At 48.3% G+C, this 23,766-nt stretch overlaps 2 long non-coding RNA genes across 2 annotated transcripts in view; both read right to left on the minus strand.

Moving 5' to 3' along the window:
* Window positions 1-23,766, minus strand: part of LOC135818591 (uncharacterized) — a 195,562-nt gene that overhangs the window by 17,920 nt on the left and 153,876 nt on the right. The gene's annotated exons all lie outside the window — the stretch shown is intronic.
* On the minus strand, window positions 1,628-11,074 carry LOC135818572 (uncharacterized). Its single transcript, XR_010553702.1, has 3 exons — window positions 10,533-11,074; window positions 9,518-9,853; window positions 1,628-1,751 (listed from the first exon to the last, which is right to left on the minus strand). It is a non-coding gene; the product is annotated as an uncharacterized LOC135818572 (long non-coding RNA).

A 23,766-nucleotide genomic window follows, 5' to 3' on the forward strand; every position in this document is an offset into this window, starting at 1 on the left:
ACTGATGCTGTTTTCAGACTGTAGAGCCAACAATGATGAAAATAGAATGTCTGGCTTTAGTGCTCCAAAGACAAACTGCCAAAAGACGAGTGTGTTCAAGTCTGTGCCGACAGTGTTGATGCACCTGCGGATGATGTCTACGCACGAGTCAGAAGAAATGATGCATCTCGATGAACACCACTCCTGCAGTGTCAAGTGAGTCAAGGACACAGCCTGAGTGGAACCGACGGCCGACGGATGCATACCAGGGTTGAGCAGTAAGCCAAGATCTTGACAAATGGACTGGTGGAGGGTTGACAACGTGGATGTAAAAGTAGCCATGTCCCTTTGATACATTTCAAGACACATTGTGTAGAGATTGTGCAATGCCTTGACTAGCTCTACAGCATGGTGATCACACTCCTCATCATTGTTGCTTGTCTCCTTCACATAGCGCTCCAAATGATGTTCTATTACCACGGGGATACTGACAAGATCACCACAACTGAAGTGCGGGCCACCACTGCAGTGACTGATGACGTCATGTGCAAGCCGTACTTGACCAAACTTTCCTCGTCGCTTTTCCAGCTTTGCGACTGAGGAGCGTAAGTAGTGGTCGTAGAAAAGTGTCACACTGGAGGGTAGAGAGTTGTTGATGGGATATTGCTGAACGAGCAGAGCACATAGGAGTGGAGATTGTCGAATGGCTTCCTTCAGCAGACAGTTGGTCGGCTGCGAGAGCTCTGCCATGCACTGCTTCGCAACCTCCCCTCCGAGCCGTCGTGAGCAGTACGCAAAGAGCTGGTCTTCCGAGAAGCCGAGGAGTCGAAAACGCAAGCGGAAATGCTGTATGTGCTGATACGCTTTATCAGATGGTCGGCTAGTTGCGATTACAATAGCATCAGGTAGTAGTGAATAGTTACTGCTGCTGCTCCTCAATATTACAGCTTGGGCTGCTGATCCTTTGCCAAACCCACCACTGCAAAGTTCGTCGATGCCATCAATAACGATCAATACCTGGTCAGAATGCTCAGAGAGGTAATTGAGCAGTGAAGATTGGTCCTGTGTACTGATGCGCAACTGGTCCAAACCAAGGAACACACACCAATCTGTTGACTGTGTACGTGTCAAATCACGGCACGGCACGTAGAAAATGAATTCAATCTTTGCCAGATTCCCAGTCGTTGTCTCCATGATGTCGGCGATGACTCGTTTGCTCAGTGTGGTCTTTCCCTGCCCAGCGTTCCCAATTACGATGCAACTTTCCAGAATGTCTTCGTCAACTGTGTCATCACCACCACCAACACCAGCACCACTTTTGCCAGCGCTAGTTACACCTTCATAATAATGGGGATCAGACAAGAGCTGCTTAGCGCTGGACAGAACAAACTGCCTTCCTCCTTCCACTTTGTCACTCTTATCTTGTTTAGCTCCTGGGATAGCAACGCCTGGTGTACGGTCAGATATTGGCTGTCTTCCAGTGACACGGCGAGTTGCAGCTTGTTGCGCACGATACGTCAGCTGCAGAGCATCTTTCTCCGTCAGAGCCTGCATGGGCATGAAGCAATCCTTGACATCGCCGGACAAGCAAGTTAGATCTGAATGATCAGCGGTGGTCTTGCACAGATGTGTATTCACTCTGTGCAGATGTTGTTTAAGACGTTGAATGTGCCCACCATTGTCTGCTCCATCATCATTCACTGCCAGTGTATTACATGTCACTGTGCCATCGTTAGCTGTGTCGCTGCCTGCACGCATAGTAGCAACATGAACTGTGGTGAAACACAGGACAGGAAAGAGGAAAAAGAACAAATTGTTTGATGGTATATCATTGTACAGATGTACTGTGATGATATGCTGACAAGTACATTCCTAAATGTAGATAGTGTGTGTGTGTGTGTGTGTGTGTGTCCTTGTACTCGTGGGGGACGGTTTGCCTTTTTCGAGCTCCAGTTATCTCTGGTCAAAACCTTTCAGTATACTCTCTCCAAGCCGGAGGCCAGCAAAGCGCTTTCGACGAGGGGACCGACACAGCTAAATGACGGGACGGCGTTTGATGCCGTCACCTTTGACTGCGCCCTTCATCGCCACTCGCTGAGGTTTGACAAGCCCCCGAGTGGATTCCATCACGCGCCATGAAATTTGTTGAAGAGAGGAGAGAGAGAAGGAGATGCCATCTGTTGCGCTTTGGATGCTGGAATGTCAGGTCCCTGGTGGAGCGAGACGGAGCCATTGAGACGGCAAGCGTTTCTGGCCGAGTAGTTGAAAACAAAAAAATAAATCGGGGTGTGGCGGAACTACGGAGGTTTGATATCGCCGCAGCAGGCCTGCAGGAGACTCACCGGTTTCACAGGAGAGCTACGTCGTGGATGGTTTCATTATCCTCAGCTCTGGCCGTCCATCTCCTGGCACAGTCGACTCTCGCCGCCGAGGAGAAGGAGTCGCAATTGTTTTGGATCGTTGCGCTGCGAGCGCGTGGAGATCTGGTGGCTGCGTCTGGAAGGCGGTGAGTTCTCACGTTGTATCTGCCCGCCTGCAGTTCGCCCTCGTTGATGGGTCAGCTAAGAGTTTCACTCTGGTTTGTGCCTACGACCCGACTTACGCAGCTAGTCGCACCGTGAAAGAAAAATTCTTTGACGATGTCCAAAGTGTCTTGTACGACGTTCCACCATCTGATTGTTGTGTCGTAGTTGGCGATTTCAACGCACGGGTCGGTTCAGGCCAAAGGGGCGATGAGTGGTCCGATGTGCGAGGCACTCACGGGTATAACACCATGAATGCATCAGGAGCTGAGCTACTGTCATTTGCTGTTTCCAATCAACTGTGTATATTAGGGCTCAAACGGTCACGGTTTTACCCCTGACGGTTAACTGCTAAGCTAACGGTCGGTTAACCGGTTATAACCTATAAGCCACGGCAATCCTGCGGACTCTTTTTTAACCGTATATTTGACTATACTCATTCAAAAATGTACCCTATTCAGTACAACACACACATGTACATTCTCTTGCATGCTCATTCATACATACTCTCACACGAAGAGACCAGATATGACCGAGTTGACAGCCCAGAAATTGCGTACGCGTGCGACAGCCCGCGAAAGTGCACACTTTGCAACGACCTGATACTTGAAAAATTGACTGAACAGTTACTGCGTAACCGTTATCTTTATCGGTTAACCGTTAATTCTTCGTAACCGGTCTGCAACCGGTTAATCGGACTAATCGTTTGAGCCCTAGTGTATATGCAACACCTGGTTCCCTAAACGGAACATTTTCAAACAGACCTGGCAGCACCGTGGCACGCTGCAGTGGCACTGCATACACATACTTGTGCGGCAAGACGACTGCCATCTATGCACCAACGTGGCCGTCATCCGGAGTGCTGAATGCGACAGCGACCACCAACTGCTATATATGGCTTTGCAGCTTCCATCGCCGGTGCGGCGCGGGGCGCAGAGCAAGGATAGTGTTCGGCGCCGGTTTGACGTTGCACAGCTAAAGGACTGCCGCACGTCTTCCCCTGAAGATCCTACGCCTACCGATATATACCAGGCAGTGATCAAGGAGGAGATCGACCGCAACTGGCTTGAGAATGCCAACATTAGTGAGAAATGGTCCTCTATCAAGTCCACCCTTGACACTGCTGCATCCACAGCCCTTGGAATCACCAAACGGCGTCAGCCGGACTGGTTCCAGAAGCCCTGCCAAACATCCAACACCTACTGGACACGCGGAATTCGGCCTACGAGGATTGGCTTTGCCGGGGCCAGCAGCGAGACACTCCGCTTCATCAGGAGCTTAAGGCAGCCCGCTTGAACGCACGCGTAGCAATCGATATGGCCAGAGTGGACTGGATCAAATCTAAAGCTCAGGCGGCCACCGAGGCCCGTTTCAATGGCGCTGTCGTGTGGAAATGTATCCATGACCTCCAGTCTGCTGGTCGCGGCCTTCAACCAGTACGGACAGCAGCGATCGTTGACGAGAACGGAAATATATGCACGTCACCGCGTTGCAGGGACAGCGCTGGGGAAGGCACTTCTCTGGAGTGCTCAACGTCATGAGCACTTGGACACCGAACACGCTGAATGGTGTCCCTCAACTACCGCTTGCCGAAGACCTTGCTGAACCTCCCACGCTGCGCGAAGTGTGCCGCGCCGTTGCTCTCTTGAAGAATGGCACGGCTGCTCGAGCCTCGGGTGTCTTGCCGAAGATGGTGAAGGCAGGGGGTGAGTCGCTGAACAACAAGCTTGTGGAGCTATTCGGAGATGTGTGGCGTGCCAGCCAAGTGCCGCAGGAGTGAGTAGACGCTACCCTGGTACCAATTCCGAAAAAAGGGGACCTGACCCGATTCGACAACTGGCGTGGCATCGCGCTGCTCGATGTTGTCGGCAAGGTCCTGGCGTGTCTCATTCAGACGAGACTCCAGGGCCTGGCCAGCAGCTTCCTCCCGGAATCACAATGCGGCTTTCGGCGAGGCAGATCCTGCACGGACATGGTGTTCAGCGTACGTCAGCTGCTCGAGAAGACCATCGAGCATACAGCCAAGGGTTTCTTCGTCTTCATTGACCTGAAGAAGGCCTACGACTCCGTGCCCCGTGAGTGCCTCTGGCAGGTGCTCTCCCGTGCTGGTGTCCCTCCCCCCTGCTTGCAGTCATCCGATCTTTCCACCATGAGATGTATGCAGTATTGCGCGTGAGTGGCACAGGTGTGGGTCTGTTTAGCGTCACCAATGGCTTGCGGCAAGGCTGCACTATGGCTCCTGTCCTCTTCAACATCTTCATGTGGGCAGTAGTCACCAAGTGGCAACAGAGGGTCAGAGGTATTCCTGGCGTTGGTTTCCAGTTCAGCTACCACTATGGTGAGGGTTAACTATATCGCAAGGCACGCCGGGCTGACACCGCTGCCACCGCCCTAGAGGCACAGTTCGCGGAAGATTCCTCTCTGTTTGCAACATCGCGTGCTGGTGCTGAGATTGCCTTGGATCTGTTCAACTTGACCGCTTCGGAGTTTGGCCTCACCGTGAGCGCGACCAAAACCAAGTTCTTGGTTGCGGGAGCTGGCGTCACGGCTGCGGACCAGGCGTCCATACAGCTTGCCGGTGTGGACATTGAGTGTGTGCCGGAGTTCAAGTACCTGGGGTGTATCATCCACTGTGGCGGCCGATCTTCGCAGGATATCAGCGCTCGGGTGGCAAGTGCGTCCCGGGCTTGTGGTGCTCTGCAGCAATCAGTTTTCAGGAACAAGAACTTAGATCTTCATATTAAACGCTGTGTGTTTAATGCCTGTGTCCTGTCTCTGCTCCTGCATGGGTCCGAGTGCTGGACGCCGCTGAAGCAGGACCTCCGTCGCATGTCTGTTTTCCACATGCGATGCGCGCGGTCCATATTGGGTATCACACGCCATCGTTGCTGGGATGACCACATAATTATCACACAACCAGCTGCTTGAGTAGTGGGGTGACTCTGAAACCATCGTCACCAAGGTTCAGCATCGGCGCCTCGAGTGGCTAGGCCATGTCGCCCGCATGGACGATGTGCAATTGCCCAAACAGTTGCTGTTCGGCACCCTGCCATCTCGTCGCCCGGCACATGGCCCACGTCGACGGTGGAAAGACTGCGCTGTAAAGGACCTCCGCTCACGAGACCTTGAAGCGGACTGGTACAGTGGCGTAGCCAGGGGGGGGGGGGTGCTTTGGGTGCCCAAGCACCCTCCTCAAAAATTTCAACAATTGTCTGTATTATATTCTGGGTCTAACCACACCCTGTCAATCTCTTACCATCCAACTTCTGTAGCAAAGTACTGTGCGTTTCATACGATTATCTGACTTTTTATTGAATCATTGGTGGAATGGAAAATAATGAAATAGATGCAAAAATGAAGGATTTGGCACTCAATATCGAAAAATTTCCGGGGGATGGCCCCCGGACCCCCCCCATTTTTCGCGCCCTTCGGGCGCAGGCCCACACTTCCAGTGAGCACCCCCCTCAGCCACAATCCTGGCTACGCCCCTGTGGTACAGAGTCGCCTGTGACTCTCGCTAGGCACAAGTGCATGGCTGAACGGCAGAAGCCGGTTTCGGAGCAGAGAGGTGCACGTCAGTGCCCTCGGGTGTCATCGTTGGTTCCGGAGCCGCGGAGGCTTGTGGGTGTGCATCGTTGCTCCGCTTCTACCGCGTGCCCAGTACCGACAGAACCAGCTGCTGTTGTCACCGGTGACACTACCGCCCGGAGGTGCTGCAATGCTCACTGTGACACCTGCAATCGTTGTTTTCGCTCAATCCAGGGACGCAACCGCCATCGCTGTTCAACGCAATGCCACCGTCCAATGGCCAGAGAACGGGACAAGTTCCCGCATATGTGTATCTGCTCTCGCCGGTTCCGACTAGTCTCGCATCTGGAGCGCCATCGGGTGGCGTGCTCTTTCGCTCTCTCTGCTGCCCCTCCGGGGCCCACGTGACCCTAGTGGTAGTGGCTCTACAGGACAGGACAGGACAGGTGTGTGTGTGTGTGTGTGTGTGTGTGTGTGTGTGTGTGTGTGTGTGTGTGTGTGTGTGTGTGTGTGTGTGTGTGTGTGTGTGCGTGTGTGAACCACTGATTGTACTCTTTACATACACACATACATAAAAACTGAACTGAAAGGCGTCAACAAAAGAAACAAATAAGTGAGTAATCTCGATTGACGCTGTGTACAGCTTTGTTGTAAAATAATTTCAAAGTTTGCCAGTATCACTCGTCGATACTCCACAGCTGCATTTCACAATGTCCAACACAATAAACAGGGCAGGGTTTTCTTGAAAAACTGTTCTCCATGTTCTGTGTGGAGCGTTGTTGTGCTCAGGCATGCACTGCCGAAAATGTAGCAAAGCTGCTAGATCCTCGTTTGGTGGGAGGTGCGAAAATGCATCTATTATTCTCGTTCTAGATCCAGGTTGAAATTTTTTCGTGAGCGTCTTATTTTGTATTGTGTTCCGGCATGTGGGTCTCTTCAGTTCACCTGGGTGGGCGAGCGTCCGATCTTGGTGAACCACGGTCTGCCTGGTGGGCTGGAGGGATCATGCTCTTATTTGTATCGGTTTGCCTTGCGGGTGTTGTGGGTTCTGGGTGTTGCTGGTTGTCACATGTGCGTCACAATAAGTGCCTGACGGTTTTGGTTTTTTGCTTTGCAAGCGGATGTACTAAATGTTTCCGGTGTTATTATGGTGTTATCCCTGTGGTTTTCAGGGTGGATACCTGGGGCTATTCAGGGCAGCGCAGTGTGATTTTTTCTTTAGTATCTTTTATGCGTATCGGTAACCGATTTGTTTGCGTGGTATCTGGTGTCTTCACTGATCAATTGCTTCTGTTTCAGTCGATGTGTTCTTCCTTGCTGTTCTTCCATTCCTTCGTGTGGTTTTCTTTTCTGATTTTTGGCGATGGTTGAGATGTTTGTGTCAGTCCATGTCTATTTCTGTGTGCGTCTTTGTCTCTCTGTGAGTTTTCGTAACCCCATCGGCTGTGTTGTGGTTTTTCGGTCAACCCTCCAGTGTAGGTCCTGTGCTGCAAGATGCCTGGATACCCAGTTCTGCTGCCACTGTCTTCTCGGTCTGTGAGTGCCGTCGGTCTCGCCGCTCCCGGCAGCGTCGCGGAGTCCAGCGTGCGCCTACTCGTCACGTGTCCAACAATTGTGGTTATACATGTTGTGTTTTATTCTCGCATTTTATGCTCATTCACAATCTCATTTCTTTCCTCTTTCTGTCTTCTCCGATCCGTCTTCTTCAATTTTTTGGGCTTCATTTGTTTCGCTTTCATCCTCAGGAGAGGATGTCTTTTTTCGGTGGGGGATAGAGTTGTACAAGCTGCTGAATCGTGGAACACGCTGCTGAATCGTGGTACACGCTGCTGAATCGTGGTACACGCTGCTGAATCGTGGTACACGCTGCTGAATCGTGGTACACGCTGCTGCGCTTTTGCAACAGGTGTGTACTCACATGCATAAAGCCTAGTTCACATTCGACGGAACGCTGACGGTACGGGACGTAAGGCCTGTCGGGAAGGCTGGGATGAACTGTAAAATCTTGTACGAATCGTACGACACGACATGCTGCAGTCGTTTCGTGGTTCAGCAGCGAACGACGCCAGTCATAAGGCACGGCCCATGACAGGGTGACCGTTGCCCTATTTTCTTATTTTCGGTATTTCTTTTCAATTATTTCTCCTTGAATGAAGCGGAATCAAGTTCACAATACCAGTATTTCATGAACACCAAAAAGTAGCATCGAAAGGCGTGCCATTCAAATTATAGCTCCAGGGAATGATAAAACAGTTCGTCTGCCACGCTCCTGAACTATCCCAAAATACCATAAGTGACCCCAGACCGTATCTTGCAAAAATTCAACTCAAGTCGTGTTAGCCATTCTGCGAGTTATCATGGGAAGCACAGTGTTCGAAATGCTAAAAATTTCCAAAGTACGAATCGGGAGTAGTCGGCGCACAACGCCGTCTCCTGTTCACACTCAAAATGCAGCTGTTTTGTACACTTGCATCCCCGTCTACGCCCGTCTACGGTATGAAAGGTTGGATCGATCCAACTCTTCCCGTAGCTTCCCGATCTGTACGGCAGTACGGCTGCGCTCTCGTTCCTGGTGTTCACATTGGACGCCGTCAGACTGTCCCGTCGCTTCCCGTCGATCCTTACGTCACGTCCCGTCGTGCCCCGTCGAATGTGAACTAGGCTTTATAGTCACCCGCTCTGTACACACTTCTCGCACTGGTCCCCATTGGGACAGCATTGTATCGCTGACCCGTGCACCTTTTGTGCTGATGAGCGCACCACTTTTGCCCTGATGAGTGCACCACATTCCTGGATAATATTCACTTGTTAGTTGTCATACGTCAGTTGCCCAGACGTCTACTTAGAGAAAGAACAAAGTATTCTCTCCTACTACACAGCTGGCCTTCTGTTGTGTATCGCGGCCGCAAGAGGGGTACAGTTCGGTTTTAGCTACAGTCCATTCAGAAAAAGATGAGCGTTGGCCCCGGAGAGCACTCGTGCTTGGTGATTTCGCCAGTGACGCGAGATTCGAAACTTGAAAAGGGTCCAAAAAAGGTACCTCGACTGGGGTTTGAACCTCAAATGCACTGTTCTGCAAGTGGAGTGCACGGGTTGGATTTTCATGGTTTTCCCCAATTCAGTGCTTTGGGGGCAAAACCCGGCCGAAATCCTATTCTTGTTATGGCTTGCTTTTTGGAGAAATAGACTTCAAAAACACAATTGGAAGAGGATTCCATGGGGGATTGCAAAAAAATTGAGAAAAAACTCAAAATTTGACCCATTTCTGGCCAAAAGCTAGGATATCATCTTTTTCTGAATGTACTGTAGACTATACTTTGGTGTAATGAGTTTAATTTTGCTGGTAAGGTACAAAACTAAAATTTCCCTTCACAGCAGAAGTTTGATTGATGGCAATGTTTAAATTGGGGAAGTTCAGACTGTAAGTGGTATACCCACACCCCCAAGACCATTCTTGTGACCATCCCCATTCTGGACATATCAATTACCTGTCTCGTGAGAGGATGTCTTGGCCGTTGGTGGCTGGTCAACGGGCAACAGGAGAAGCATTTCTTGGTACAATTCATCATACAATGGACCCAAGTCATGGATTGCATTGCAGAGTAGTTTATAAGCACCTGTGCGCCCAGGACTTATAAGACTGATGATGTGAGAATTATGCGCTTCCTTTCCTTTGTTGTTCTCCAGATGCTCCAATGTCTCAATTTGTTTTGTACTTGTGAACGCACCTTTGTGCTGCATAGAATGTCGAAAGCTCGTTGCATCCAATTCATAAATCCAGGGTAAGATATAGGAAATGAACTTGGGATCATCAAATGGTCCGTCTAAAGAACACGAAAAGACAAAACAAATATACAGGAATGTCGAACTAATCGAAACAGCATGGACAGATAATCATCAGCAATTTTGAGACAGTATCCTGGACAACCAATCACCATGACAATCGGGTCATGTTTGGACACCTCAACATCATGTACCCTCCCAACCCCCCCCCCCCCCCCCCCCGCCCACCATCCCTTCCTTAGCATACTCAAGCTCGACTGATGTGGAGCGACCTCCCTGGAAAACTGTACTTTAAGTATGGAGCCATAATTTCTTGCAGGTTTGCAAAGTGAAACATTTGATGGATGTTTTGTTTATGGACGGCTCTGCGGGATGGTAGTCAAATACAGTCAAATGAAAAGTCAAGTTGGCAGGTCCCCTGTTCTATTTGTGGTGATATCTCGAGGCAGCTTTTCGGGATGTAAGGAGCACTGCTACTGCCAGGGCTCGGCCATCATCGGATTTCGGCTTGCCATTTGAAATTGCGTACAGCGGCTCAACGGATGTAAGCAACAAATATTCTATAATGGGTTTGGTTCTCTATAAGGCATCTGCATTCTATAGTCTGTCTGCTTTAGATAGGAGTTTTGTTTCTTGTTTGCTCTTGTAATCGCATGTAACCAAAGGCTTGTTGCTAAGATACTGCACATTCAATTATGGTGGACTGCTGGTCTGACTTACTGTTAGACATTTTGAAGTACTTTCAGGACGATGATAAACTGGTTATTGTAGCACGGTTCATACACTCTTCACTGCAGTCATGGTCTGTGTAGTTTTCTGCATACACACACACAGACACACGCACACACACACACACACGCACACGCACACACACACACACACACACACACACAAACACACACACGGACACACAAACACAAACACACGGACACACGCACGAATACACAACTGAATTTGAGATAGGCCACTGCTGGTGCTGTTGTTTCTTCAAACCGGTATGCCCAGTTTTCATTGAACAAGTTCCCAGGAATACAGAAGCTAGCAATGGTAGTCATGGCTCTGCAATACAACTCACCGCTATCATCGGGAGATGAAAGCAGCTGCTAGGCGTTGAACAGCTGGATTATGTGATTACCAGAAACTCAGCTTGGCTAGTCATCCAGGTCACTCCAACATACAAGAGTTGACAATGCCTCATTCACTGCAGTGATCCGTTCCTTCCTTGCTACGCTGTCGCAACCTTTACATCTGGCGGTACAGTGTGTAAGGTGCACACGTTTGTTGTGGTGTCTGAAAGAAGGAAAGAGAGAATAGAAGGCAGGTTTTAAAGTACTGATAATATTCAGAAGAGAATGTATCATGAATCATGGATGAGCAGCCTATGCTCATTCTTAGTCACTAACTACACTGTAATGGCTTTACATGTGTCTTCACTTAACACTCTACTATACTGATACAGGTTATCAACTTACACACAGTGTATAGTAGTAGACAGGGCCGTATGCCAATGCTACACCTGCAAGACCGACAACCAACTGCACAAGAGGTCGCCCTCCGGGCAAGCCTGAGCTCCTCGCAGCTCAATAGCAACAGCGAGCCGGAAACCCACAAATTCGCATGGCACAGCTAGAGGGCAGGGGGCTGCAACACCGCCAATCCCGCCAGCTGACCAACGACTCAAGACTCGGTGAGCTGAGCCCCGAGGACACAGGGCAGATCATATCTGCAGCGTACGAGGAAATCGCACACTTCCGGCCTAACCTGTTCTCCATCCTATCGGGTGCACATGGCAGGTCAGTGGGGGACTTGAGCGCTCGCTACCTCAACACGTTCTGAACAAACGCAGCGGGAGAAGGCATAGCCTTGAAGGCAATTATGGTCTGCCGTAGTCTTCTACTGCAACAACCGGTCAACTGCTTGACACACAAGGTGCATGTGGAATGTCTGAACCGACGAATGCAGCTTTGGAACGAGGGAAACATCGATGAGCTTGTCCGGGAGGCACGTACCATCCAGCGCCAACTAACCAAGGAACGTGGCGGGAAACGGGCACAAAGTCCAGATGGCGCGCGAAGTTTCGCTACCCTCATCACAAATGGTGAACTGGGTGCAGATCTCCAGTCCCTGACAGCAACGCCTTCGGGTGGGCTGCTAAATCTGGACTCCTCCACTGTTGGTAAAACCGTGAGACAAACGCTGAAAGAGAAGCACCTGCCGGCGGAACCCATGCATGCAGATGCCCTCATCATCGGCCCCTGCCCCGAATTGCCGCACCCGGTGCTGTTCGAAGCTCTGAACAGAGACATCATTCGGCAATCGGTGCTACGGCCCATCCGCCATGGACTCTACCAGCTGGAAACGTTTGTGCACCACGTTTGGAGCGTCCTCGGACCAGCTATGTGATAGCTTCGCCGCCTGTGCTAAGCGCATCGCCACCGGAATCATCAACCCAATCCCCCTCAAGCCATTCACAGCATGCCACTTGGTGCCTCTGGATAAGAAGTCCGGGGTGCGCCCAATTGGCATACCGTAAAATTCCGTAGATAAGCCCACCCTAAATAACGCCCATGTCCGATAACAAGCCCAGTTTTAGGCGGTGTACACTTCAAGTCCGTTTTATCGCCCATGCCCGAAATAAGCCCAGGGCGTAAAGTGGACACAAAATGACCAGCGCGCGAGCGTGTGTTCGCGTACAAACTGTATAACAGTTGTAGACGTGTTCAGCCATGCCGTTACCTGTTGTGCCTTGTACTTACCATAGCAAGTGGTTTACCTATCAAATCTGTAATTTATCGCTACATTCTTGGTTACGATCAAATTTCCAGAGTTGGTTTGATGTACATGTACGTGTACCGTGCTCAGTGAGAATGGTGCTTCACTCAAACTAGTGGCTTGCTGAGAGGTACATCTTCTGCACCCGAAATAACGCCCATGCCCTAAGATAAGCCCATGCCCAAATATACGCCCGGTTTTTGAACCTCTGCAAAGTATACGCCCGGGGTTTATTAACGGAATTTTACGGTATGTGAAGTCCTCAGAAGGATAGTAGGCAAAGCCATCCTCACCATCATCGGAGGGCAGATCCAACAGGCGGTCGGGTCGCTTCAGCTGTGTGGCGGCCAAGAATGTGGAGTGAAAGCAGCAATACACGCAATGCGGCACCTGTGGAACGGGGAAGAGACCGAAGCAGTCCTCCTAGCAGACGCAAGCAATGCGTTCAACAGGCTGAACCGCAGTGTGTGCTTGCACAACATCCGTCACCTCTCAGGTCTGGCTATCGCGGGTGCCGTTACCAACACCTACCGGCATCCCGCACGGTTGTTCGTCGATGGGGATTGTCTTCTTTCTGAGGAGGGCACCACCCAGGGAGACCCGATGGCAATGCCCATGTATGCCATTGAGCTCCTCCCACTCATGCAGAAGGCGGCGAGCAGCTCAGCCGACAAGAAGCAGGAGCCGTACTCTGCCACAATCTCGTACATCCGATGCAAGCTAAGCTTAGCCCTCATCCGTGCTGCTGGTGCCAGTCTGCGAGGCCATCGGCACCGAGTATCCTAAGATGCAAACGACTCGGCCCGATTTGCGGTTACCATGAGCAGCATCGGTTAGGTTCTTTTGAGAGTCATTAAAATCGGTACTAGAGTTTGATCACAGCCATGGCATTTTCGAACTCCCTCCAGAGGCTCCGCATTAGACTGTTTTCACAGCCATTTTTGCTTTCTCGACCGTGTTTACAGCCATTTTTTTGCTCTTTTTCTTCCTGTACTGTTGAGGTTGCGCTTGTGTTTATTTATTTTCATGAAAAAAATTGACTTGAAGTGACTTGCAGAAGACGGGTACGACGAAAAAAATTCGAATTACACGGAATGTTTGAATTATACCGTATTCGAATTAGAGGTAGTCTACGTGTAGTAACAATATACTTAACTTATTGAATGGGCAAGAAGGTAAAACTACCATTACAACTTCTGGCAAGAGTAAATAAGCTCCCACAAGCTTATATACTCTTGCTTCTGGTATGGAGAAATAGAATCAGGTACTAGAGGAAGCAAGTGTAATGGACAGTGGTAGCTTCACAAACAGGATAGTAGCAGAGGGCTGCCACTTTTCTGTTGGCAGAAATCAGAAGCAGTGTCTGAGGTGTTCAATGGCAGGGAGTCGAGGGGACAGCGACCTCTTTAGAAGCCGTAACATTTTTAGGATTTCAAGGGCCCGAAACAACAAAATAGTACATTTTCGTGAACAATCGTTTCGGTCGGTTTGTCGGAACAACTGATCGGAGTGTTTCCGGAAAATTGGAATAGAACAAGTCGAGGCCCTGACAATATGGATAGCCCTCGGTCCTGGCACATTTAAGTACATGTAACACGGTTAACTATGATCAACTAGTGACAGCGAGTGGAAGGCAAAAAAATCAGAATAACGGTGGCAAAGTTATGACACTTTTAGTGGCATGGGCCAGGGGCGTAGGAAGCAGATTTCCAATGGTCCAGCGGATTGTTAGCTCTTTACAGGTCGCAATTTTTTTTAATTTTTAACTCCGCCCAGTATAACTGCTTTAGTATGGACTTTGTCTTGGAGGTTAGGCATGGGGAAGTTGCCATACAGGGGTGGTGAGCCCGCCTATTGGCACCGGGAATACAGCTTACTCGACTCTGTCTCTACTGAATGAAGAGGGTGATTTTACTTGTAAAAGGATTGATATGAACAAATACTGTGGTATCATGAAAGACTTGAGGTTTTAAAACTGTCTGAATTGGGAGAGCTGATGCTCACTTCCACATTCAAATTCACTCTTCAGGCACTAGACGTCCAGCAGTTTCTTGTGGACATTCAGGAACATCAGGAGTCATGTGTTTGAGCCTTTCCTGGCCGGTTGTACTGTGTAGGACTTGACCCTCCGCATGGTTGTAAACGAGCTAGTTGCCTTTTTTCTTCTTTTTTGGGCGAAACATCGGCGGCCGCAGGACCTGTTCATATGCCCCTGTGGGTACATCATGAACGTTGACCTATGTCGAACATTTTGAGGGGGTGCTTGAGCACCCAAAGCACCCCCCCCCCCCCCCCCCCCGGGTACACCACTGGTATGAACTGAGCCTGTAGAATCTATTTAAAGTCCTGCACAGCTTGATAAGAGTTCAAACTTTTTATCTTGCATAGCACTGTAAAAATACTTCAGTACCTAATCCTTTGATGGAAAATTCTGCATTGCCATACCAACCAATTGTCTCCGGTCTTGCAGTACAACACATCCTTTCCCCTTCAACAACTGTCTCTGGTCTTGCAGTACAACACATCCTTTCCCCTTCAACAACTGTCTCTGGTCTAAACTAGCATCTAGTTACCGCCTGAACACATCTACAGTCTCGATCTCAAGCAAACCGTTTGACTCATGAACTTAGCTGTCCAGCATGCCACACGGTTCACAAACTCACTGTCATAGAGGATGGCTAAGGTAATCGCTAGTTGGTGATCAGTGGAATGGTGTGCTTGCTAACCGTGCCTGTCTTGTGTGTTTGTGCTGTGGTTCAGCAACTGTTGATCCAGGACTGAAACTTACAAGAATTGAGAATCAGGCTTCATTCACTGCACATCAGTTCTTTGCTAGCAATGTTGACAGTTAGCGTCAGACCATAGTACCAGCAGTACTTGCACACGGCCGGCCGTCGCACTGAAATTAGTATCTGAAGAAAGCAAGAAAAATGGAGCATGAATGTCTTTCAAACAATAGATCTGCACATTGTAACCCCCCCCCCCCCCCACACACACACACACACTCACATGCACATACATCAAAGTCCAAATTTTATAACTCCCATTGGCCTGCTCAAGCTTGTAAGTTAGTAGATTCTACAAAACAGTACCTGGAATTAAAGATGAGAAAAGCTGAGCAATGTGATGTGCAGTTGTGCATACTCAGTCTGCTCTCTTGTACGGATAGAGACACATGGCGGACAGGTGACATTCTCCCTCTAATTCTCCTCACACTGACATAGTAATAGAGCAGTACATGTATCTGATTCACGACTGTCCCTATTTTCCTATAACTTACAAACCATGATATACATATACAGAGATTACTCCTATAACCACCGTTGAATTTGAGTGGAAAAGATTCTTTAGATTTGGAATTCTGAAGCTGATAACATTATAGGCGGTATATTCTTATAACCACCAACCCTATAGCTGATCTCTACCTGTACTACAAACACAAGAACTTGCTGGTTTTGACTTGGCTGGTAAAGAATCCCATCTGAGTTGCACTCTCCGGGGGCTATTTACTCTTGCTTATACAGAACTCGATGTCGAGAATTTTTTGGTATTTCGGTCAACAACGGCCCTCAGTCGTACACCAGGGAGTCGTACAAGCCCGGGTTTGTCACGGTGACTCCCTGTCACAGATCTACTCACACGATCAGTACTATAAAAAATGACTTCGGCTCGATTTTGGTGCGGGACGGCCCGGGAATCCCTTTTCTTTTTGTAAGAGAAGAAATTCTCCCGCCACGTATTATTGGTGTTGGCTCAAACAGCTGCTGACTGGACACACTGCGATATGGATTTCAGGGGCATAGCCAGGATCATGATCAAGAGAGGGGGGGGGGCACAAATTTCCCCAAAAGTACATGATTGTAGATGTGTTCTGTGTGTTCATACACACACCATGCCATGGTAGCACATGACTGTACTTTCAAGTACTGCTAGGATGCCGCTAGATTTCCACATAGTCCATGATATGTACCGGGTCAATGAAGGCAAAACAACAGAAGCAACCACCACAGTTGACATTCAAGATCACTCTTCAATGTTCAGCTTCCTAGTAATGAGCCAGATCCTGGATGCTGCTTTTGCTGGAATTACCACACTCTCCTATGATCCCAAAATCAGATTTCTCCACTCTTTTTTCTCTTTATCTTCTCAGATAGTGCAGGAAACCTGACTGGTTGATCAGACTTACTACCTTTCCTAAAGAATAGTGAATCGCATTTCAACTTGTACATGTACCGCTCTGCTTCTGCAAATATATGAGTGCACTTGGAAAAACATGAACGAAACTTATTTTTTCTTTTACACGACCGCCAACGCTAACACTAAAAAGCCAGAACTACAAAACACAACGGAACAAATTGCTATGCGGCGCGGCTTTTTCTTGTGTTATCAAAGGATGAGTCTATAGGGCTGTGCGACAGCTACACGCTGATTTAGTTCAGAGACATATCCCCTCTTGTCTACATTCAACCATCACCAGCAATCAGCGACATCAACACTAGGAAATATGGGCCAAGTGCCAGTGGTGATCTGCCCGGCTGATGCAAACGACTTTACTTGATGTGTTCCTCAACACATATCTTGTGGTGCTGTGGAGAATCCAGTTTTGTTGCTACTTGTGGTGATAAACAGTATGCACAAAGCAGAGAGTAGTAAAATACTACTATATTACTACTCCCTGTCACAAAGCATTAATAATCATGTATTGACACCGCTCCACTGCAGACAGGTACTAGCCTACTTGTACCTACTGTCTACACACTCTCAGAAATTTCCTTGACCATTTTGAAAACACCGACCAGTACGCTATTATCCGAAGCATAAGCGCCACTGCAGTATAAGCCTGTCCCTCCAGGAAATCGCGATTCCACGGATGCAACAAATTTCGCGATTTTGGCCCAAACCCGCGATTTTCAGCAAAATCCGCGACTTCCCGCGTTTTTTGTTGTTTTCTGCACTATATCTCACAGTTTTATGCACTTTTCACGCAGTTCTTTCCATGATCCTGTAGGTTATTTGCACAGCACGACTCCCGAGTAGATATACGATGCAACAAATTTCGTGATTTGGCCCAAATCCGCAATTTTCTGCAAATTATTCCGCGGATTCCTGGCAAGTTCTGCATCATTCCGCACTTTTCGTCGCATTTTTTGTTACTTTCTGCCGCAATTTCTTGCGCAAGTTTTCGAGAGTTTTTTCCGCAAATTCCCGCAGGGACAGATAAGCCAGACCCCCCCCTCCCATTTTTGCCACGGAATACAGATATCTACCCTTTTTATCACTGTTAATTTGATCATCGGAGTACAAGCCGCACTCCCTTTTTTGAGTGAATTTTGAGCGTTCAAAGTGTGGCTTATACTCCTGAAAATACGCTACATTTGGAAATATTGTGGATAGGTAAACAGTCACTGTACGTTCTGCAGAGTTGCACGTGTGATGAAGGCACAGTGTACAATGCTGTCTCTCCAACCAAGATCGGAAAGTTGAGTGCTTTTGCACCCAAAGCACCCCCCCCCCCCCCCATCCCCAACCCCCTCCCCTGGATTTGTTTGGAATGAATCTAGAAACTCTCCTAGAATAAACCAGCATGCATGTTTTAGCAGTGAGACATGAAGCATCTCTGAAACTCACCGTGCTATTGAGGCTGGCAGAGGGGCGAAATCAGTCAGCTTTCAAAGTTTCGCTAAGCCGCGGTGGCGAATTGGAGTAATGCGCATGCGCATGCTCCGCACAGTCTAAGCCGCGGTGATCAGCTGAAGTGAAGGGTGCGCTAGCTCAAGTTTCCACTCAACTGACTCGGACGGTCGGACGGATTGCTGAATGAAGTATTGATGAGCGATGGTGTCTGCGCAAGGAACGTTAGCTACACTTACAGAGCACGCCTTCAACGTTTTCAAACAGTGGCTGGGCTTCTACAAACTGGTTCTAGAACTAGTAGAAGTCACTGAGTCTGAGCTACTAGCCTAGCCTAGCATACAGCGAAATGAGTTCCTAATTCTGCGGTGGACTGAAGATGGGCGACTGGTACTCTTACTAAGTCCCCTAGTCTTACGCTGGCAACTACGCTTGTCTCCGATTTTCCCTTCTTGACAAACCGTTGAAACGTTGAATACAAACTAATACTAATACTTGCTCCTTCTCGGTCGGGAGCATCTACTGAGTACTGTACAGCGGACTGGTCGATTACAAGAACGGACCAAGACAGATAACTAAAAAGCTATCTTGGACCAGCTCCAAAGCAAGAGTCAAATCGATTGAAGCCCGGGGCCGTGTATATCTACATGGTGTACAAAGTCAATGTCACGTAGCCTAATGTCGACTACTCACTCTGTCTTCATCGCTTTTTTCAGTGGCGCGTGATCTCCACCACAGAATGCCCAGCGCTAGCGATCGTCGACAGGCTTGGCCGTAATTGGCCATTCCTACTAGTGCCACTCATGTCATGTAGCGTAGGTAGTCGACCCAGTCGGACCTACCCGTCACCCGTCCCGCGTTAGTCACATGAGCGGCACTAGGATTAGGAATGACACTGACAGCTAAGCCTGTCGACGATCGCGTGGTAACATGGCACTGATGCGGGGCAGTCTGTGCCTCTGTGGTCGAGATCACGCGCCACGGAAAAAACGATCAAGCCGCGGCCGGGCCAGACAACCGGCTCCAGCCTCCGATCCAGCCGACGTCGTCGAGGTTGCCCTCAGCTCAACCCAACCATGTACCTGATGTACTGTAAAGCGACACACTTTCGCGGCGCAAATTTAGCGTTTTCATAAATTGGGCTGGTTCACGGTGAGAAACTTTTGCGATTCTATCTCTTCAGTCGGATCTTGTACTGTCTACGATCAATGTACGGGGAGATTTGCGGCGATTTATACATGTATTTGCGAATGTGTGATGGTCACGAAAATAGCGAAATTAAATCTCTAGCGAAAGTTTCTCACTTTACAGTAGCAGGTCAGGGTCAGGGTCAGGTCGCTTTCACGCCTTCCTACCTCATGAGTCATCATGTAACTATCAAGCAAGGCTTCTGTATAATTATAGTACTCATGTAGATGTGCAGTCTAGTCGTGGCCAAAACATGCGGCCTACACTATGCTACATGACTTAGTCCTGTCCCCGGGGAAAATTGCGGAAAAAAATCGCAAAAAACGCGGGGAAAAACGCGGCATAATATGGCATAATTTGCGGTGAATTTGCGGTAAATATGCGGTAAATATGCGGTGAATGCGGCAATTTTCAGCGAGTATGTAGTGAAATCAATCAGTTACAAGTCTCTGGTGTATAAAGCACCCATTATTTGAGTAAAAAGCCGCCACGATGAGACGTTGCTGACCGAAAAGTGCACTGTGTGTACGTGTAGTGCAACAAAAAGTTCAAAAAACGCGGGAAAATCGCGGAAAACGCGGTCTTTTAAAAAATCGCAAAAAACGCGGAAAAAAACGCGGCCGCGGAATCGCAATTTTCCCCGGGGACAGTTAGTCTTAGTCCGTTAGTTAATACCATCTTAGAACGAGGTCTGTCTCGTTGTCCAGGAAACGACCAATCAGCGACATTCCCGCCAAGGGCCTTATCAAAGTTTAAAGCCCGCTCAATCGTTATTTTACTACTCTTGATGACGCGTTGAGGGCCTTGGATTAGTTTAAAGCCCGCTGAATATACTCTAAACTGGTGCGTACAACTCCCTGTATGCATTATAGTGCGGTGCAGGTAATGAACTCTGCATAAAATGTACGGTGTACTACTAAAAGCTACGCATTTCAGAAGTGTGTACGGTTTTTGCCTCCCGTATTCTTTCATCTGTACGAATTTCCTTTGTCAACAGCTTGTGGAAACCTATAAAAACCGAAGATCAAAGTCATTAGAGGTATCGACAAGGGGCCCTCAAAGCCCCTAAATAGCTCCACAAGCTGAATGAGAGAATGAAGCTCGCAATAAGAGTCCAGCATTTCATTTGCTGCTATTCTACTTTTAGTAGTCCTCCGTTGCGCTGAGTTACCATAACTAAACAGAAGGAAATATTCTTTCATACCACACCAAGTCTCTCTGCACACAAACAACAAAACTACCCAATATAATGGTACACAAGCATAATGGAAGTGAGATAATGCATGTAACCTCGTTCTAAAATAGTTAGTGCATGGCAGGGAGGGTCGTATGGCTTGTTTGTGCCCTTCAGGGTAGCCCTCGGGCCTACGGCCCTCAGGCTAACCTGTCGGGCACTAACAAGCCATAACTTAAGGCCCTCCCTGCCATGCACTAACCTATAATTAGGGGCCGGCCGTAAATATCGATGTTTTTTTAGAGACGATATTGGTGCGTCTGGGGGCCAGAGGAGGTTTGAGCCATGTGACATGTGCGTCTTTTCGAGCATCAGAAAAATATCGATGTAATTAGTGAGGTTTTGCATTCCGAAATTCGGCAAAAAGATTCGGCACGCGGGAGCGAGGTCGAAAATGCACACGAAGATTCGGAGTGTTTGTTCGGAAAAAGCTCACTTTGCCGAAAATATTTTTCGGATGCATTTTCTTGTAGAAGAGTGCTAGCGCTTGATTTATTCAAAGAGGTTTCTTATCTCGGCATCGCTTGGCAGGCGTCTTTGCGGCGACATAGCATCGTCAGCTACCTCTGATTGCTCCTCTCCACTGCCTGTCGACTCTCTTTCGCCTGGAGTGTCCTCACCGTCATCTGTGTGGCTGAAAAGACTATGGCGACACGCATAAAATTTGACTTGGCTATGGAGTTGGTTTTTCTGAGGCGACTGAGGAGGCAGGTTTGGCCCTCGACTCTTTGGGCGATCAAAGTTCGTTGGAATCAGCAAGAAAAGGGGCACGGGACAGGACGTTGCTGATGCTGGGGCTCACGAAATGAAAACACATCATTTTCGACTTGCAAAACAAACGTTGGTGCGAAAATTCGACATTTTGATGTTCGACAAATGACCGAAGAACGCTGTACCGAAATTCGGAATGCAAAACCTCTCTAATAAGTAATATCTGAAGTTTCGCCGATCCCTGCACGCGGACGTCTAAATGGCTATACAAGAAATGTGAAACCAGCTTCCGTTCGCGGAGCTAAAACTCGCGACACAAAAACAAAATCAAAAATTGGAAGCTGTACGCCCATGGCGAATTTCAGGAGCAAAAGAATGAGCTGTTGATTGTGGAAATCGGCCGAACGATGCCTGCAGGATACCTTTTTCAAGACGTAGAGGCAGTGTGAACAAACACGGACGAACTCCACAAGAGTTTCCAGTCTTCACTGTCTGAACAAGGATTTGAAAAACGCTGAGAATGGTGCAACGGAGCGATGCGAGCACTGCAAGTATGTCTTCTTGTCAGCGGCTGATAAGCTTCGCCACAACCACCTGAGTCATAGCAGTGAAGGCACTACATCCAGGCAGCAGAAGGAGCATGTATGCTCGTATTTGGATGGTGCTTCTACCATGTCTACTTGTGGCTTAGCCTTCACCACCTACCATGGGCTAATGCAGCACAAGAAGGCTGCTGGCCACAAGTGTTCTCGAGGGCGACCAAAAAAGTCATAATGCTCTCCTTCTCAATTAGACCATATAAATACTGCAAACTTGCCATCTTGGGTTCATATTATTGCCAAAAAGGAAAAAAAAATGAGCATCCAAAAATATTGAATCCATGATCTAGATGTACATGTGCGTCTTCTGGGGGGAGGGGGGGGGGGTCAAGGGAGAGAAGCACCAATATCGTCTCTAAAAAAACATCGATATTTACGGACGGCCCCTTAGTCTTATCATAAGGCATAACTAAACATTTTATACTTGTATATAAAGACGCCTCCGACTACACCCTCAGAACACATACCGGTAACCATGGTAACCCAAGAGTTACATGACATTGTCCCATGTGTAACTCTAAACTCCCCTAGCATAATGAGGGTCGGAACTAGGGACCAGCGGATTCTGCTCGAAAAGGTGGCAGATTCTGCTCGAAAAGCAGTGAAATTGGCAGAACCATACAAACCTTATGGCAGGCAATTCCTCAAATTCTGCTCCATTTCTTTATCCACATACCACACATGCATGAAACTTACCAGAAAAAGTACCGAATTTTGCCAATTTTTCTGCGGGCATAATCCGCCGGCGCCTAGTCAGAACCGGGTTCAACACCCATTATGCAATTTATGGTTCAGATGGTTCCAACGGACCGGGGCTCTGCCAACCGTGGATGGTTGTAGTAAGGTCACTGGTTTCCGAACACAGTGTCCTCCACCTTGTTTCATGCTGTCAAGAGCTAACAACAATGACGTCTAGCTGTAGACGTAGAGAGGCATACAGGTATTGTCACTGAGGTACATGTACATCTACATGAGCACGATGATTGTAGAATTATTCTTCATATGTGTATTTTCACCATAAACCAGTCTCTTGACTTCAGTGCCTGTCACAGCGTCTCTCACAGTAGATCTACGTGCAGTGTCAATGGTTCCCATGGTCACTGGCATCATGGCATGTACCGATATTTATTTTATTTTATTTTTTGTTCTGTTTTACTATTGACACGTATACACACACACATGCACACACACATACACGCACACACACACACGCACGCGCGCGCACACACACACACGCACACACACACACACACACACACACACACACACACACACACACACACACACACACATACCTTGGAAAGTGTTGTGAGTATGGGTATTAAACGTGGATGTATGGGTAAGGTGGATGTATGGGTATAGTGGATGTATGGGTATAGTGGATGTATGGGTAAAGTGGATGTATGGGTATAGTGGATGTATGGGTAAAGTGGATGTATGGGTATAGTGGATGTATGGGTATAGTGGATGTATGGGTATAGTGGATGTATGGGTAAAGTGGATGTATGGGTAAAGTGGATGTATGGGTATAGTGGATGTATGGGTATAGTGGATGTATGGGTATAGTGGATGTATGGGTATAGTGGATGTATGGGTATAGTGGATGTATGGGTATAGTGGATGTATGGGTATAGTGGATGTATGGGTATAGTGGATGTATGGGTATAGTGGATGTATGGGTAAAGTGGATGTATGGGTAAAGTGGATGTATGGGTATAGTGGATGTATGGGTAAAGTGGATGTATGGGTATAGTGGATGTATGGGTATAGTGGATGTATGGGTAAAGTGGATGTATGGGTATAGTGGATGTATGGGTAA

The sequence above is a fragment of the Sycon ciliatum genome, chromosome 5 (genome assembly GCF_964019385.1).
Source record: "Sycon ciliatum chromosome 5, ocSycCili1.1, whole genome shotgun sequence".
Classification (NCBI taxonomy): Eukaryota; Metazoa; Porifera; class Calcarea; order Leucosolenida; family Sycettidae; genus Sycon; species Sycon ciliatum.